At 42.8% G+C, this 13,249-nt stretch overlaps 1 long non-coding RNA gene across 5 annotated transcripts in view; it reads right to left on the reverse strand.

Moving 5' to 3' along the window:
• Nucleotides 1-5,727: 5,727 nt before the first annotated feature.
• Nucleotides 5,728-13,249, reverse strand: part of LOC103463697 (uncharacterized) — a 51,204-nt gene continuing 43,682 nt past the window's right edge. For all 5 annotated transcript variants that reach the window (XR_001776540.2, XR_001776542.2, XR_533536.3 and 2 more), the window contains exon 4: nt 5,728-6,817. This is a non-coding gene — a long non-coding RNA (uncharacterized LOC103463697). The remainder of the gene's footprint in view (nt 6,818-13,249) is intronic.

Consider the following 13,249-nt stretch of genomic DNA (forward strand, 5'->3'; position numbering starts at 1 on the left):
ATTAATTCAGTAGGCCGACAAAATGTCATATTTTACTACATAAAAGACTGAATATCTGGCAAATATGCCAGTAGAGAGGAAAATATCCATTGTTTGATTAAATAGTTATTAATTAATTATTATATTAATGACGTAGCTTTCACTGATTTAGTATTTATATTGATGGTTCATTTGCTGCTTTCTATCAGTGCAAAATTCACAACATGTATAAATGCTGACCTAATTTTTCGAGTGACTACAGTAGCTTTAAGAAGGAGTTTCATTATTATTGATGTAAAAACGGGGAATTTAGATAGCGACTCCAGTCTATGAGAATCTATTAATATTTATCTAGATTCAAGGTAACTTTATGTCAGACCGGTGTATTTTAGTTCCTAATGGTTTTGATAAATTCCATAATAAAATATATATATTTTTTTCCCCCTGAAATGATTTTTGCTTTGAAACGTGTTTAGCTGTGCACTGGTTCGGAAAGACGAGCGCTCACACCGGGACACATTACATGCAAGAGCTGCCACTGACACCACAACTGCTGGACATATTTTTTCCACTGTAACTGTGCCGTAAACCCCCCTCTCCGGTAGCTTACTGCCACGCGGCTTCCAAGGAAGTTACAGCTACATTTACAAGATCATTTTTTGCAGGAAATAAGACACATCTGCTATTTAATCTGCGGTAAAACCTATGTGCTCGGATGCGAAGATGCTCCGACTTCTCGTGGAGCCCTGCAGAAGCCAGGCTGGCTGGTTGCCATGCACTTTGAAGGTCTGCTCTGCATCAGCCTCCCAAGCAGCAGCCTCAGAGGAAGCTTATCATAAATTCAGAGGTATTAAAATGCCTCCGAGGGCGTTTTATCAAACACAAAGGGAGCCTGTAAACGTTTCCCTATAAAATACCTCTAAAAAAAAAATAAAAAAATCCCCACAAAACAGATGAGTAAATTCCTAATTGTGCTTCTGTGACCCTAAACCCATAAGCTACAGTCTTTCTCTGCATACATGATGATATTTACAAGTGCCGTAGGACCCCCCTCCCCCTCGCACGGCGACCCTCTCTCTCCTCTCTCCTCCTCCACCTTCTCGGTCTTGTTAATTTTATAAGATCCAGCATATTGCCACTTATCGGTTGGCAACGTTGTAAAAGCTCTGAGGTCAGTGCATTACTGAGCTGCTGGGCTCCTCTCTTCCATTAGAGGGAGTGTTCAGACTGCACTGGCCTTCGCTCAATCAAACGCTAGCTCCAAGTGCACAATGGAGGGCACACAATCTGTCACACACACACACACACACACACACACACACACACACACACACACACACACACACACACCCCCACACACACGCACACACACACACACACACACACACACACACACACACACACACACACACACACACGCACGCGCGCGCACACACACACACACACACACACACACACACACACACACACACACAAATACAAACTGAGATTCCTTCTATCCTTGCTTTGGAAACTATAGTGTGCATAAATCTCTGCACATTAATCTCGGCACCTACACACACACACGCACACGCACACACACACACGCACACACGCGTATGTCTGCGCTTTCTAGCTTTTCTCACTTCTTCAAGCCTTGGAGGCGGTTAACGTCTTCATTTGCATGTGGTCTTTTTGCATTTAAAGAGGGTAAATGTATAGGTTGCCCATGTGTTCGTGCCGCACCTGACATTGTCACCACTTGACTTTTTAAACAGATTTTAACACCCAATGAGCCGCGGCGTCCTCCAGTCTCTCGATCAGGTGAATCAGATGAGAGGTGCAGGGCCACAGCAAGCAGCAAAAAAAAAAAGAAGGGAGAAGCAGGGTGAAGTGCTGATTTGAGAACACGTGTCGGAATAGAAATCTGTGGCTGGACGGTTTGTTTTATTTGTCAAAACGTGCAGTGGCAAAATTATTCATCTCAACCTGGCAGTAAATAAGGTCAAATCTTTGGCTCTTTTTGCCTGTGAGTGTGAAAATAAAATAAGTTAATGCAGACTTTTTTTTTAAATGTTTATTTTTTACTGCATTGTAAAAGACAACTTAGTAGTGTTTTGTATTATATCATCTATTAAAAAAAAAAAAATAAATAAATCTATGTATTTTTACAGTACTGGGACATCCTGTTCTGCCGTCTCACTGAGCGTGTTTCCATAAGTAAACACGTCCATGGACGGTGGGTGGGAGTGCTGTGGGTGGACAGCCGAAGAAGAGCAGTTTGCATGAGAATAGCCGAGGTCCTGTGAACCTTCTGCTCCCTGTGTCCACATTCAATGGCATTACTGCAGTTAGCATGACAAACTAGACTCCAAGTTCTCGGACTTTTTAATGCAGCACCCCACCGCCTCCCACCTCCTACCCCTCTGAAGCCGACCAACCCCCCACCCTCCCACATAACAAACCCTGAGCATGCACACAGAAACATTCACAGTTACAGCATCCTTTATATTTCATTTCTGGCTCTTTAATGAAATAAACTTGAAAACAGATTAATTAAAAGTAGCACTCTTTTATTTTTTAGTTTGACAACAAACTACATCAGCTTTAGTTCAAAAACATACATCATTCAGTCTGAATGTCATGAAAAATTCTGTAAAATCCATACATAGTCATTTTCAAAATATGAGAACATGGGTCTCGATGAGGCTTGTTTGTCAGATTAAAAGTACCTTTTGAAAATAACTTTTAAGCAGATATTATACCTGCTTTTTATTAAGCCCACATTTCTGTATTAAAATGTTTTTTTTATTGGTCTGAAGTATTATTCTAATCTTAAATGTTGGGTTTTCATCAGCTGTAGGTGGAGAATTAACAGTTTACAGAACTGAAGGCTTGAAAACACCAGTAAGTGTAAATTAACTATTAAATAATATTCTAATTCATTGGATATGACTGTATATTCTAAAATAAAAATGAGACAGTAAAATATTCAGTGTTTGTTTCAGGTGATTTTAATGATTATAGCTTATAGCTATCAAATTATTAAATTTTTTCATTTTATATATTTGAATAAAGCTGTTTTGTAATATAGATGTGTTGTGGTATGGCAATGTCATAAATTATAAAATAATGGGAAATATTGCTGTCTTGGCAGTTTATACAGCAGACTTCCACTGACACTGTCCACGAGGAGTGTAAGCCAAACACGGTCACCGCTAAAGAAGTATTCAAGCATTAGCTGGAAAGTTAAGTGGAAGGAAAAAATGTGGCACACAAAATACAAACCACAGCCTTAGGAGGACTGTGAACAGAGCCTATTCAGGAATTTTACTTGGACTGTGGCTGGAATCAGAGCTTAAATAAAAAACATCAGATGCAAACAGATGTAGAACATGAGACACGTCTCTCATTTTTTGTGTTAGGCCACTTCTGAATGCATATTTGCATATCATTTGGAAACCAAGGTTCTGGAAGAGCTCAGCAGAACATAATTCAAGTTGCTTGAGGTCCAAGTTTCCATAGTCGGTGATTAAGTCAGAAGTTGGCATTTGACACTTCCATTTGCTTTGTGGAAAACCTTTATAGAGATGAATGGGTTTTTTTTGTTTTGTTTTTATTTTCCAGGAAGACTCACCCACACTGCCAAAAGTACCAAAACTTTAACAACCACGATGTCCTGATTCAGAACTGAATCCAGCTGTCTGGCACGCTGGCCTGACAAAATCCCCATAGAAAATTTATAAAGTTTTGTCAAGAGAAAGATGAGAGACACCAGACCCAACAATCACAAGATGAAGCCTGCTTGTAAAGCAACCTGATTGATTCCTCAGCAGAAATGCAGGCGGATCAACTCCAAGACACGTTGTGCAGATTGACCAATAACATACTAGACTCACTACTGCACCACCAAATATGACCGATTTATTATCATTTCCTTCCACATATTATTAGCTGACTTTATAAAATGAGAAGTGTCTCATTTCATTTCCCTTTAATTATAAATTTGTTACATTTTGGCATGAAAATGTAATCAGTAACTTTGTAGCGATTCGTTTCATTATCAGATTTTGCCACTTTTTTTTTTTTTTTACGTACAGGACAGAATACACACGTGTCCTTAAACTGCCCCTGTTTGTTATACAACCAGCCGGCTTTGTTCGTCCTTCTGTTGGAGGCCTTTGTGTTGTTAACGGACCAGGATGTAATTAGAGGCCCTCCATTTACAAACAAGCAGTTGAGCAATTACAAGACAATTAACAGGCCCCTGAGAGTTTATTCAGGTCAATAATGGGCCGCTCTTACCACCGCAGGATTCGCCATAAATACGCCGTGACTGGCTGGTAATATATAATGCCGGGGTTGTGTGGAAAAATCTTTTAGATTAAATCAATCGGAATGATTAGTTTTAAAAAAAAGTAGTTTTATTCCTCATAATTATCTTAACATGGACTTTAAAGTGGTGCCAGTGATGTAAAGACAAATGTTTCAACAGAGACTACCGTTTTCCCGCTTGTCTCATCTGGACGGAGCGAACCCTGCTGTCAGACTGGTACACAGTATACAGAGTTTATGTGACATGATCCGTAACTCTATCTATAGGTGTTATGGTATCATTCCCACCATTAAAGAGGTTTTCCACCTTCCCCGTGACCCCCGCCTCGCCTCACAGGACACAGAAAACGACCTGATAGCAATGTCTTTTACTGTACAGAGGGGGAGCTGAGATGTGCGTGTGTGTGTGTGTGTGGGCTCATAGCAAGGTGTGCGTGTGTGTGTGTGTGGCTGGTCACTCTGCGACGTTAGGGAGCGTCCAGCAAACGGGGCTTCTCTCCAGTGAGAGTGGGGGAATCTGGCACGGCCAGTAAGCATGTATATCAGGCCATCTCACGGCTGGCTGGACGCTCCCTGGGTGGCCCGCCGTGGTCAATACTGCACTGGTGACTGGACACACAGAATGGGATAATCTTGCTTTCTTTCGGGGGCCACAGTGCACTCACACAGGTCTGCTTTTTATGCCAGCTTGACCATGGAGGCTATAGCTTGCCCAGTGCTGTGATTTCAGGTCAGGACCAGTGTGGGGGGCGGGAGGGGAAGCCTGGACTGAGAGAGGGGACAGTGTTGTTGGGGATAGCGAAGGGGAGGGCTGGATGAGTCCATTTCAAGCAAAGCAGTGGAGCACACTGGGCGCACTGGGGCATCGCCTCCGCTGGCTGTTTGGAGGGGAAAACAAAGGGGGGTGTGATTCCCACAAAAAACTAGAATCTGTGTGTGTGTGTGGTAATGAATGTGCATCTTTGTTCAAACTTTCCTTCAGCTCCAGCAACTCGTTTTAACGCCCCCACTGCTCTCGCACAAAGACACATAATTGACACCCACAGATTAAGGCCTCTGTGGTTTGACTGTTCTCCCAAAACGTCCCACTCTACTGGAATATCAGGAAATATAATTTCCAACACCTCCATGTACTGAAACTGGGTGATTTTCTCTAAAATGAGACATTATGCTGGTAATTAATCACGTTAAGACACCAGAAACAAATTGTTTTCCAGGTCATATTTCTCCAAAGCACAATAAGCTAAAGCAGAAGAACGAGGCATTATATTAAAAATGGGGAAAACGTGTTATTTTAACTTTAGCACATCACTTTCTGTCAAACAGAAAGAAGAACATTGAGCTGAACATGAAAATAAATTTTGAATGTGCGTTCGATACAAAGAAACAAAGAATGAAGAAAAAAGAAAAAAAACAAACAAAGGAGGCAGCAGCTTTTTATTTCACATTTGTATCAGTTTTATTTAAGATTTCAGAATATTATAACAGTAATCCGTGGTTCAAGAAAAAATTATTCATCTCACAATCACAAGTCAGCAGCACCCTTTCATAACTATTGGTAACGATGTGGAAGAAATGTTGCTTTTCTGCAGTAGCATAATCTCACACGAAAAAACAAGAAAGAAAAAGTCAAACTTTAATTTAAGAGAAAATATTTTTTACTAAGAAAAGGGAATGAACAAATTGTTTTTCTTTTGCAAAATCTAAAGCGCTGACATTCTTCACACAATCCTCGTTAAATAGACCTAACTTAAGCTTTGTTTCTGAAAATCCAAATATTATTTCATAATTTTGATTGAGTATTTTTATGCCAATCTTGAAAATGGGACAGAGAAGAGAATGTGCCAAGTAAGGCAGGAAATAACTACTTTAAAATAACCAGCTGGGTTAACATGCCAGGTCTGGAGTCAGGCGAATAATGGAAAATGTTAAAAGAACTGAAACAGTGACGAACAAGGCTGAAAGAGGACCAAAGTTGATCTTGTAACCGTGAAGAAGCTGGTAAAAGAGGTGAAATAAAATCTCTAAACTTAAATGAAAATAGCAGCTTTTTTTGTGTGTCTGTGCAATTGGGCTGCTGCTGAAAAAAGAAAAAAAATTGTTTTCAGGCTTTTTACTTATCTCTATCAGCCTTTAAAAGTGCAGGGTGCTGTATCTATAAATACTGTTTTTAGGGAAAAAAAATAGAAATTATTTTTAGCAAAGACTTATTGCACAATTTTAGACATGGCAGACTGCAATTTACAGACAAATCTGCAGAATAAAAGCTGATAAAAAACAACAACAACAACACGACATCAGAAAAATTCAATGTTAAAACTCACCTTTCGAAGCGGCTCCTTTTTACCTGATGTCTTACGGAAAAGATGCGGATTATCTGCCCCCAAACGGGGAAGCTAACTGATCGTGTAGGTGGGAAACTGGACCAGGCTAACCGTGTAGCTAGCTAAAGGAGGCATGTGTGCTGCCTTATTTTTTTAAGGCCTGTTGTTAATCCTCATGGTGGCTCTTCACCCGACTGCTTCTGCAAAGGCATAAAATATGGAGAGAGAGAGAAAAAAAATTGATCAGTTGAATAATTCCAGAAACTTTGTAGAGCATCTCAACGTTCTTTCCAGATGCTGAGAGCATTTCTTACACAAATGCATGAGCAGATTGATGTTTTTTTTTTTTTTTAAACATGAGCCCTCACAATTTCTGAGTTCATATCATTAACAGCTCTGCGCATGCGTCTGACAACCGGGAGCGTGTCATCGCCCCCAGACACTGTTAACGTCAACGGCAGGAGGAGGGGTGTGCTTGCGCGTTTGTTTGTGCGTCTATCAGCTGTCTGTATCAATGACGTGTGCGACCCCGGAGCTAGCAGACAGCCAGGGGTTAAAGGTCAAAGCGGAGCCTGTCTGGGCTTCCTGGCTGACCCCAATGGCTGTGAGCGCTGGCGTTCACTCACATGCAGAAAACCGGGTGCTTTCGGGGAGGGAGGGCCGGTTCAACCGTCTACCAGACTAATATCACCTTTGGGATTTGGATCCAGACAAAAATAAATTGACCCCAAAACCCCTCTCTTCCCACACACACACACACGCACGCACGCACACACACACACACGCAACACACACACACACACACACGCACGCACGCACGCACACACACACACGCGCACACCGATGCCAGATTTGCCTAGTCATAAAACAGGACTCGACTGTGCGGCATGACGCAGACAGACACAGCATAGGTGCTGAGTCTGAGAGGAACATCTAATTATCTTTTAGAGCTGAGTTAGAGGGAGGAGTGGAGGAGACCAAGAAGGTTCAACGGAGCCAATAACATGCAAGCCAACAGCGTAGGACGGTCGTTTTAGCCAGGCTGGAGACGGAAAAAAAAAAATAATTCTGTAAGGCGGTTATTTAAAAATTAGGATCACTATATGATTAAGAAGAGAAAAAACGTAACATATGATAGGTTTATATCTCTGTGGTGACCCAAGTTTAGATGTTGCAGCGTAAAACAGCCTGAAGCACGACTTCGGTGTAAAACAACATCAGAATGCTTGTAAAAGAAAGAGAGAGAGAGAGAGAGAGAGAGAGGGGGAGAGAGAAAAAATCCCAAATCAAAGAGATCTCAGCTAAATGAAACAAGGAACAAAAGGTCAAAATCAGAGGCTGCCAAGCCATCGGGAAAACTCGCTAAATAAGCCGGAGTGTTAAGCCCACTAATCCCTCCGTATTATTGCAACATCTGTGAGGCCTAGAGAGGCTCTGTCGGCGTACGCCGAGACAGATGTAAACAATATCCTGCCTGAAAACGAAGAGGGTTTGTTTAGGTATCGAAAACTGCCGACGGTATGCGAAAAGAAGGCTGAAGTGACGCGGCGAATGTAAAGCAGGTAAACCGAGGGAGACGGGGGAGTGGGGAAGAAGCGATGGAAGTGAACGAGTGACAAAAGCTTGATGCAGAAGAGGTAGCGAGAGCGGGTTTTTTTTTTAATTTTTTTGAGTTGTTGGGATACAGCTTGAAGGTGGCGGGGGAAAAAAAATGGAGGTGACAGCATCCCGGAAAGATGGCACACCTGCGGACCAGGCTGACGAGACACCAGGGAGACGAGGATAATTTATGCAGAGAGAGTCTGGCACCCCATGAATAGTCCAGAGAACTGAAAGGGGGGGAGGGGGGGAGTGCTGCTTGTGGGTGCTAGCAGTGTGAAGGAAGGAAGAGATGGGGGGTCGGGGATGCTTTTTTTGAACGAGGGGGCTCAGAGGCTGCTCTTTCTGCTCGATTCAGCCGAAGCTGTCCGTCTGACGTCCCATTAAGGTTTGGGACAGGGCATGTGGAACTAGGCATTGAAGAGGAGCGGGAACAGGGGCGGTGGTGGTGGTGGGAGGGGGGGGAGATCAGGCACAGAGGTGAACAAGAGGCTCTTACCACCCACTCCAGTCTACTTCTTCATTTTGGCTATACGTATTAGATCCACAGAGCTGTATGTCTGCTAATCTGCATGCTAATTTCCTTTCATCACAAACCAGAACCTCATAGAGGACAGGGGACAGACACAAGCTACTCAGCTGAAGTCCGGCTGAACGAGACGTCATAAGAGCGCTTCAACCGCCTGGCTGGTAGATCCACTCATCACATTACTGTTTTATGTTGTGGGAGCCCAATTCTGTCTGTAATTCTATGTTTAAACCTTAACATGCACTTTTTATGCAAATGTCTTGACATTGTTGAAGGATTTACCCTCTTTGATCAAAGAGCCAAAAAATATCATATAACAGGCCAACACAAAGTAGTTCATAATTCTGCAATAAGCAAAACATTAAAAAAAAATTTTTAAATGTGGGTTTTTTTTTTTCAAAATTGTTTTACAAATAAAAATTGAAAAGTTTGGTGTGCTTTCATTTCTAGTCCCCAACTGAGTCAATAGTTATTAAAACTTCTGATTAGAGCAGCAAGTCCTCAGAAGAGTGTTTTAAAGAAGTTTGGCCATTCTTCGCTGGCTGGATTAAAAAAAGCATCTGTTAGCATTTCTTCCTCAATTTGATTAATTTTGAACTTTGACTGGACCATTGCCAAACTTTAACATGGTTTGACCTACAGCACTCCACAGTAGATTTATGGTCACTGTTTTGCTGGAAAGGGAACCTTTTACCCTTTAGACTTCCATTTTTCCATCAACGCAGACCCGTTTCCACAGCACGATACTGCCAACACTGAGCTTCACAGCAGGCCATGGCCTACGACAATCTTATTTTGACTTTTTTTTTCATCACTGACTCTCTTCCTGAAACTCCTCCATAGGAGTAGTCATTTTGCAAGAAAAAAGCTGTGGATTTGATTCCAGACACCCTCCACCATCACTGACCAGTTCCTTAATTTATGCTTTGCTTCGTACAAACGGTCTGGACCCTTGTCTACTGAGAATTGATTGCTTGACTCTGTTGAATTTTAAATTTTACCCCAATTGCTAAAGTTCAGCCACGATGTTATGTGCCAAGTCGATGCTACGAAGTCTGCACTACAAACAGCCATCTCCCACTGCAAAGAGGGAAGTGGGCCTGTTGAAATTCTACTGGAGAAATCCAGTTCAATGGAAGAAAGCCCAAATGGAGCACTGAAGGGAGATGAGAATGCAACAGCAAGGCTAATGACTGTCATTTGGTTTAGCAAAACCATGTCTCGTTTCTTTGACACTTCACAGCTATGTACCGTTTTGTGTTGGTCTATCACGTAAAATCCCAAATAAAACTCAATTCAAGTTTGTATTTGTGACAAAGTACAAGGAGAATGGATGCCTTTGAGCGGCACTGTACTGAAAAATCTTTTCTTAAGATTCTCTTTGCCTGTAAAAGATTTCCGACACAAATATATCAGCAGACGGACAGAACGGAAACAAAATTTCAAGAGTGTGACTGCAGGACTCTATCAGATGACACAATGAAAAGGTTAGCCACAGGCAGCGGTCTTGACATGTACAAACATCAGCAGAGGCTGACATCAACATTTAAAGTCATGGAGCAGTTTTGATTTGAATGTAAGGAGACAGACTGAATGCTTCGTGCATTTGAATCCTGGCCAATTGCCAGGTAAAACCGTGTGTGTGTGTGTGTGTGTGTGTGTGTGTGTGTGTGTGTGCGGGGGTGCATGTGTGTGCGTGCGTGTGTGTGTGTGTGTGGGCCGAGCGAGAAACGCAGCGAACAGGGTGATGTTTGAGTCCGGTGATGCAGGCGGACAGTTTAATGACAATCCTCGCCCTGAAACATACAAACCGGTGAGCACCTGGGCCCGCTCTCGGATGTACACACACACACACACACACACACACACACACACACCATATGACACGTGCAGCTATACGTGTGATGTGTACGGTGTGGCGTTTTCTGCAAAAGACGAGCAGAGCTGGTGAAAACGAAAGAGAAAAAATCTTTTTGCTTACGACCCTGAGCAAAAAAAAAAAAAAAGAAAATAGTTTCAGGCTTTGCCTTCGACACAGAGGACGACAAACGCTGCGTTAAAAGCTGTCCTTTGCTAGCGCTAATTAAAGCAAGTGTTAGAAGCGCCACGGATGTTGGTCATGTTTCTTTAAAGAGCGGCGTGAAGTAAAGAGCCATTCACTGGGCCGGCAGACACTGGGCCCTTTGTGCTTTTTTTTTTGTGTGAGTGTGCAGAGTTGTGCCTGGCTGTGTGGACTTGCATCTTATTCAGCAGCACTTGCTCAGGTCTGGACTTGAATTTGGTGCCCAAACAAAGACATAGAGCCACCTCATTAAAAAAACATGTCATTGGATCAGACCTAGGCTCAATTGTGAGATTTAAAAAAAAATTTTCCCCCCTTCTTCCACCTACCATAAGCGACCGTGACTGTGCAGAGGGGTTGAATGAGAGGCCGGGTAGAGGCCCGGCGGTGGAGCGCCACGCCACATCCCTATGGGAACCTCCCCTTCACAGAGGGGGGTTGCATTTAAAGCTTTGTTGGTGTGTTAACACGGCTTTTTAAAACACCTCTTTATGGACTCGGCTAAGCAAACTGCAGGGCCTGGTTTTCTTGGGACAGAAGGAGAATGTGGAAGAAAAAAAAAAAAAAAACAGGAGAACGAATCAGGGAGAAGAAACGGTTTATTATGAAATGCAGCGCCTGGAAAAGTCTTCATCATTTATCATATTTTGTCGCAACACTTTATGCTGATTTTAAGATTTTAAACTTTTTTTTTTACAAGTAAAAGTGAAAAAATTATATTGAACTGAGCAGCACATCTAAACATAAAAATATTCTTGTTTCAAAAGGTCAGTCTTGTATTTCCTTTTAGTTGTTGTCTTGCAATATTTGCATAAAGCTTTAAGGACAAAATGTCACTAATTATATAAGGAATACTTGGTTTGGGTTTTTTTGGTCATTTTTCTGGTCTTTTTTTTTACCGTTGGGTAACAAAGTATGCACTTTCACCCCCTTGTTTTCCATTTTCTCTTATCGCAAAGCTTTGAAATTTGAAATAAAGGTTAAGTTTTTAAATATAATGGTTGATTACAGCATGTATTCGAGGTTTTCTTCTAGGATTGCCCTGTATTTCGCTCTACCCGTCTCCCCATCAACGGTGACTTGCTTCCCCGCCTCTCCTGAAGTTAAGCATTCCCTCAGCATGATGCTGCCACCGCCAGTGCGGAAGATGACGTATAGGGTGATGTGCAGTATTGCACTGCCAGCACCACCGTGATGTTTTGCTTGTAGGCCATTTTGATCTCATCTGACCTTTTCCTTCTGCTTCACTGTTATGCTCCACTCTGTTTCAGTATTTTACATAAAATAAAAATAAAACATATTAAACTTTAGGGAATGAAACTAAACCCTAACGAGTCTTCAAGGGGTATAAATAGTTTGCCGTGCAAGTCGTAATAAAGTCAAGTGTGAATATTGTTATTGTTCGACCAAAATAACTCGCCAAATGCGGATCTCAGGCAGAGGAGAGTGAACTTGGCTGCTGCTGAGTGCAGCACAACCCGGTCACTGACAAACTGCTCCTTGTCCCTGTGTCCTCTGACACAGTCAGCACACATGTTTACCCACAGGACCACAGTCATCCTGCAGGTGAAACAATAGCTTTGTTGCGAGCATAAGCATGTGTTTTTGTGTGTGTGCGTGTGTGTGTGTGACAAACACGGCCCTGCTTGGGAAACCTGTGCTGGAGACTTAGTCAGTCTCCCAGGGCTTTCTGAGATGACAGCGAAACGAATGGCAATGAACTAGAGACAAGTTCACAACGTTAGAGAGGAGGCAGAGCAGGGCAGCACAGCTTCCTTGTGTGCAGAACGTGTGTGTGAGCGTAATGAGGATGCACTCAGAGAACATCGCAATATGTGCAGAGTGTCGAGCTGCAGCGAGGAGCACCCACTAAGATGAAAATGTGCATGCAAGTCTCCCCTAGTCTCCCCTCCCTTTCCCCCTCTCGCCATGCGTACGCAGCAAGGACCCCACTCTGGCTGTTCCGATGCTGTCCGCTGAGTGCCTGATGAAAAAGCAAAATCGACAAAAGGGGTCCACATGGCTAAAAGCGAGAAAACGCACACATAAACAAAAGATTTAATAGGGGTCACCTCGCAGTATGCGTCACCGGACGTGCTGCTATTTTCACTATCTGTAACCAAAAGGGGTGGAGGAAGGGGTCCGGGGGGGTTTACAGCTGCCATATCCACACGGGCATGATGGTTTGCAGAGGGCAGAGAATGCATCTGAATACATTTGCATAGCGATGGTGGCATGTTGACAGAAGTGCTGCTGAGAACACTTTGAGCTCATCACTGTCCTCAAAAAAGTAAAGGAACGGCTGTAAGGAGGCTGCGCTAGAGGGGACGGCTGCTAAGAGCGGAGAAACCGTCACTTTTACTTCAGAAGAGTCAGGGGAGACGGCGCGCCTTATCTATTCCGTAGGAGGCTCAGTCACAATGGGCCTTTCTTATGGTAAAA

Source organism: Poecilia reticulata, chromosome 4, assembly GCF_904066995.2.
Source record: "Poecilia reticulata chromosome 4, P_reticulata-male-v2, whole genome shotgun sequence".
NCBI classification, from domain to species: domain Eukaryota; kingdom Metazoa; phylum Chordata; class Actinopteri; order Cyprinodontiformes; family Poeciliidae; genus Poecilia; species Poecilia reticulata.